Raw genomic sequence first — 6,710 nt, forward strand, 5'->3', positions numbered from 1 at the left:
AAAGGTTCAACTCACCCCAAAAACTCACCAACACCAACAAAACACATCATACAGATAGTCTTCAACCTGGAACACAATTGTTTCCAAGAGGTTGTTCACAAGTTGAATTGTTCTCAAGTCGTTATTTATTAAATGTCTATCTAAAATTGTCGTTTGAGGTCATTTAAATACTATTACTACTCTAAATAAGAAAATCTTCTTCTTCTTTTCCTTTGGGCTTTTCCCTTCAGGGGTCGCCACAGCGAATCAGTTGCCCCCATCTAACCCTGTCTTCTGCATCCTCTTCTCTTACACCAACTACCTTCATGTCCTCTTTCACTACAACCATAAACCTCCTCTTTGGTCTTCCTCTAGGCCTCCTGCCTGGCATTTCAAAACTCAGCATCCTTCTACCAATATATTCACTATCTCTCCTCTGGACATGTCCAAACCATCTCAGTCTGGCCTCTCTGACTTTATCTCCAAAACCTCTAACATGTGCTGTCCCTCAGATGTACTCATTCCTGATCCTATCCATCCTGGTTACTCCCAAAGAGAACCTTGGCATCTTCATCTCTGCTACCTCCAGCTCTGTCTCCTGTCTTTTCCTCAGTGACACTGTCTCTAGACCAAACAACATCGCTGGTCTCACTACAGTTTTGTACACCTTTCCTTTCATTTTAGCTGAAACTGTTCTGTCACACATCACCCCTGACACTTTTCGCCACCCGTCCATCCTGCCTGTACACGCTTCTTCAACTCTTTTCCACACTCTCCATTGCTCTCCATTGCTACTTAAAATCCTCCACTTTCTTGATCAATTCTCCCTGTAACCTCACTCATCCACTTGGGTCCATCTCATTCACACACATGTACTCTGTTTACTGCGGCTAACCTTCATTCCTCTCCTTTACAGGACAAACCTCCACCTCTCTAGCTTCTCCTCCACCTGTTCCCTGCTCTCACTGCAGATCACAATGTCATCTGCAAACATCATAGTGCATGGAGATTCCTGTCTAACCTCGTCTGTCAGCCTGTCCATCACCATAGCGAACAAGAAGGGGCTCAGAGCTGATCCCTGATGCAGTCCCACCTCCACCTTGAACTCCTCTGTCACACCTACAGCACACCTCACCACTGTCTTACAGTCCTCATACATGTCCTGCACCGCTCTAACATACCCTGTCATAAGCTCTCCAGATCTACAAAAACACAATGGAGCTCTGTTTGGCCTTCTCTGCACTTCTCTATCAACATCTTCAAAGCAAATACTGCTTCTGTAGTACTTTTTTGGCATGAAACCATACTGCTGCTCACAGATGCTCATTTCTGCCCTTAGTCTAGCTTCCGCTACTCTTTCCCATAACTTCATTGTATGGCTCATCAGCTTTATTCCTCTGTAGTTGCCACAACTCTGCATGTCTTCCTTGTTATTAAAAATGGGCACCAGCACACTTCTCCATTCCTCAGGCATCTTCTCACTATCTAAGATTCTGTTGAACAACCCAGTCAGAAACTCTACTGCCACCTCTCCTAGACACTTTCAAACCTCTACAGGTATATCATCAGGACCGACTGCCTTTCCACTCTTCATCCTCTTAGATAACCTCCTAAATTCATTCTGACTAATCTTTGCTACTTCCTGGTTCACGGCAGTCACCTCTTCTAGTCTTTCTTCTCTCTCATTTTCTACGTTCATCAACCCCTCAAAGTACTCTTTCCATCTTCCCATCACACTGCTGGCCCCTGTCAATAGACTTCCATCCCTATCATTAATCACTCTAACCTGCCTCACGTCCTTCCCATCTCTATCTCTCTGTCTTGCCAACCTGTATAGATCAGTCTCTCCCTCCTTACTGTCCAACCTAGCGTGCAAGTCATCATAAGCCTCTTGTTTGGCCTTTGCTACATCTACCTTCACCTTACGCTGCATCTTCCTGTACTCCTGTCTACTCTCCTCAGTCCTCTCAGTGTCTCACTTCTTCTTAGCTAACCTTTTTCTCTGTATACACTCCTGTACCTCCTCATTCCACCACCAAGTCTCCTTATCTACTTTCCTTCCAGATGACACATCAAGTACTCTCCTACCTGTCTCCCTGATCACATTAGCTGTAGTTGTCCAGTCATCTGGGAGCACCTCCTGACCACCCAGAGCCTGTCTTAACTCCTTCCTAAAAGTCATGCAACACTCTTCCTTTTTCAGTTTCTACCATTTCGTCTTCTGCTCTGCCTTTCCCCACTTCATCTTCCTCACCACCAGAGTCATCCTACACACCACCATCCTATGCTGTTTGGCTGCACTCTTGCCTACCACTACTTTGCAGTCACTGAACTCCTTCAGATTACACCGTCTACATAAGATGAAGTCTACCTGTGTGCTCCTACCACCACTCTTATAGGTCACCCTATGTTCCTGCCTCTTCTGGACGAAAGTATTCACTATAGCCATTTCCATCCTTTTTGCAAAGTCAACTACCATCTGTCCGTCTGCATTCCTCTCCTGGACACCAAACCTGCCCATCACCTCCTCATCACATCTGTTTCCTGCACCAACATGTCCATTGAAGTCTGCACCAATGACAACTCTCTCACTTCTAGGTATGCTCTGAATCACTTCATCAAAGTCCAACCAGAATTTCTCCTTCTCCTCCAGCTCACATCCTACCTGTGGAGCATACCCACTAACAACATTGAACATCACACCTTCGATTTCTAGCTTCAAATTCATCACTCTGCCTGACACTGTTTTTACCTCCAGGACATTCCTAACTCCTCCTTCAAGATAACTCCTACTCCATTTCTCTTCCTATCTACACCATGATAGAACAACTTGAACCCTGCTCCTAAACTCCTAGCCTTGCTACCTTTCCTACGCTAAATAAGAAACTATTCCTTCAGACTTATCCACATCCACAATTACAGGACATTAAAAAAACACATAAATTAAACAAAATATTGTAATACCGTAACGTAACTTTTACATCTTTACCTCTGCTGAATTAATTTGATTCTCCACAACACTTATGTAAATGTTGAGCTGATGCACTCCCTTACATTCAAAAGTAACTGACTGATATCTGCTTGCCACAGTAATGATGCCAAAAAACAGGTCTCCTGGGTCCAGCTGCAAACTGTAATTCGCAGTTTGGAATGATTCACATGACCTTCCGTTTCTGACTGACATGTGACTTCAGTTTTGGCCATTGCATGCTAGCAGCTGCACCAAACTGTAATGTCTGTCTTTACTGTGGTATTTAAAGCAGCTTGGTGGAGTGCTGTTAGATTCAACAATACACGTGAAACACGCAGTGCAGTTCCAGGCCTGTTCTGAAGGACGCTTCAGAGGTGAAGGACACTTGATCAAAACTGCAGTGAGATGGAACTTTAGCACTGAAATGTAGCAGAACAATCTATTATCGACCACCATGTCAAACGCAGATATGGTAGTGTAATGTCAGATCTTGATGAAGAAATTTTAAACAAGTTCAGAAACTGTCAAGCTCATAAGGGAAGATTGAAAACACAGACTCCATTGTGAGGGGCATAAAACAGAAAATTCCTCTACAGTAGGTGTAGGCATCTGACACGCAACAGTACAATCTTATCTTCCAGAAGCAATGAGGCTGCAAACACACACAGCAAACAGGGACACAAACAACACCCGTTCTCACCCCCATAGAGAGATGAAAGTGTTTGAAACATATGCCTCTGACTTTTGTCTCCCTGTCGTCTCACAGTGGAAAGCTGCATTCCTCTCCATGACCTCTTCACACTGTTCTTTCTTTTCATGTCATGCAAAAAATGGAAAACATTTCACAAAATCATTGCCTTTGAATGAGGCCTGTAATTCGTGAAATCAGCCTTAATTCGTATTTCAACATTGGAAGGTTCCCGGATGTCTTATTGTCATTTCATTTGTTTTTTTCCTTTTCACAATAAAAATAAATGTAAGAATTGGAAATATAATAATATTAGTAATAATAATATAAAAACAGGGCGGCACTGTGGTGCAGTGGGTAGTGCTGTCGCCGCACAGCAAGGCGTTTCCCGGTTCGAGTCCCGCTTTGCGAGGAGTTTGTTCTCCCTGTGTCTGCGTGGGTTATATGTGGTGCCGCGGTGCATTAGCGTTGCACCCAGAGTGTACCTTGCCACATTCCCCCAGTCCTTTGGGATATGCTCCAGCAACTTTACAACCCATGACAGCGGAAGAAGCAGGCAAGATGTATGTATGCAATAAGAAAACATTTTCATTTCTCCTCAATGTTTTGTCTCTACTCAAAAGACAAGAGTAACAGAAAAAAAGACTTTTGGAATTAACAAGTTGAAATCATAGAGTTCACAACATTATTTTTGATTAACATTATAAGATTGAACATGTGACCTGCAAGGCATATACACTGTAGATCATCTCATCTAGAACAAAATGTACGAATGGATGATATGAATGGATAATCAATAACATTTACTTTAGTTTTTGTAGTTCTTTGAGAGAATAAAGGTTCAAAATCAAATATCCGCTTCAGCTTTTTAAAAAAAAAATTTATTTGCATTGATAGCTCTGCCAGTTCATTTTTCTCTGATATTTCCCAGTGATTGCATATCCTAACTGTTTTGCTGAAAGATAATCCATTCAAGTAAACTGTGATTTTGGCAAATCACTCCCTGTGCCTCCATCACAGCTGCCTCGGCAGAAATGCCTTTTATGGTACAATCTACCCAATTGCACAAAGCAAGACTGGGGATTTTATTGATGTGTACTGTGATCTCTGATTTTTGCTGTGCAGCTCCCATGTGTATATCTTGTCTTGTATTGCTTTCAGCACTTGTTAACGGTCCAGCAATTTGCAGGCCAATGGCTCTTATTGGTTTTCAAAATGTTAAGGCAGTTCTAAAAAAAAGCATGCCTTTAGTTCCTTCTGTGTGCTGATGGATTTATAAATTTGCTGTTCATTATATTACTACTAATAAATTAATGTGGCTGCAGCTTATTTATTCTTCTTAACACATCCATGTTCAAACTAAGGTTTAGAAACACAATCCAGTGTTAATATAACATGACTTAATAGTACTTATTGAACAATCCAGAAAATAAATTGAACCATATTCACACACATGAACAGGCATCCACAGAGGTGTGCATAATGGGACCACCATAAACACCCACTGACACATCCATCATCAGAAACTGTTTCAATCTACAATGTGTTTCATCTCCAGCACCTCAATAGTTGTGGATACAATTTATGTGCATCTTAAATGCAAGATCACTTCTGGTTTCGGGGAAAGAAAAGCTGTCATATTCGTAACAGGATGTGCCAATTGGAAAGGTCACAACTGTCTATAGAGAACAAATGAAGCCAGTAATAGTTTTTCCTGCCAGCTTTCTACAGGCACATAAAAGACCAGGTGCTTGTCTGAATCTTGATGATCCCCCTTAAGTGAAATCATTGACGTGCCTCGAGCTCAATTAACCAGCTACTATGGTGAGCAGGGAATGATCGCATTCTGTAGTAGACGATAAATATATGATGATAAATTAAATGACTGTTTGTGATTGGTTGCAATGTGACAGCTGACTATGCAAGGAGTCGCAGTGTTAAGAGAAGTCTTTAAATCAGTTTCAGTGACTGACATTCCCCTTTGTGAGAACTCAGGAGTTGTTAAAACAGTGTGTGCTTTTACACTTCAAGGTCATTGTTGGGCGAGGATTACAGGGTCTAATGGCCTGGTCCCAAAAGACACTTTTGATTTTCAATAATTCTCAGAAGCAGGTCAGGGGGAACTGCACAGTTGTGCTGTTGGACCTATGGATGCATACATCATCCCGCAGTGTTTGACTTTTTATTGTGTGGCAGTAGAATTTGCTACATCCATTTCTAAAACAGAGGAGAATTAAACCTGATTTTCCTTGCTGAGTTCATTGATCCTAAATCATCATTCACACACTCCACGATGTCTTTAATCTCAAACATGTGACACATGTAGTGACAGAGTGTGAATGGATTTTAGTCTGTAAATCAAGAAGTCTTAAAAAACATATGGCTCGTTTGTATGAAGAGCAATCAAAAAGCTTTCTGATCAGAGAAGGCCCTGACAAGGCTTTTTTTGTCATCTGCAGTGTATCCAGAAGTGTAAGTTAGATTGTGGTTCATTGTGGTTCAGTCCACAATATTAATCATTTTCTTATCAGCAGCTGCTGTCAGAGCCCAGCTGAGGAATGGCCCCAAAAGAAAGAGGAGAAAAGAAGGACAGAGGGTGCCTTATGCTAGCCCATCATATCCACTGGGCTCAGTGACAAACCTACCTATTGACACAGATTTTTCATTCAATCTGAAATCCCCTCCTGATGGCCACACTGTGGAGGTTAATGGAGCATAAAACATTTTGTCATACAGCTCACAGCAGCACCTTTTCACTACGTCTGGCTTTAGACCCAACAGGTAGGAGATATCGAAAAATGTATATCACTGCCAGCAATCACTGCTGAATGTCTCCTGTCATCATGTGGCCCATTTCAAACCTGGTTAGTCACCATTGTCACTTTAAAGGCATTGCCTCATATGTGTGTGAGCTGTCATCAGTTGCAGAAAGGGAATTCCTACTACTGTATTGTTAAAAAAAAAAAGATAGATAGACAGACAGACAGACAGATAGAAAGAATTAGAATCTAATGATAAGAATTTGGTTATTGCTGGAAAACTACAAACTGTAAAAAAACCAAATATGCTCTT

This window comes from Antennarius striatus, chromosome 11, assembly GCF_040054535.1.
Source record: "Antennarius striatus isolate MH-2024 chromosome 11, ASM4005453v1, whole genome shotgun sequence".
NCBI classification, from domain to species: domain Eukaryota; kingdom Metazoa; phylum Chordata; class Actinopteri; order Lophiiformes; family Antennariidae; genus Antennarius; species Antennarius striatus.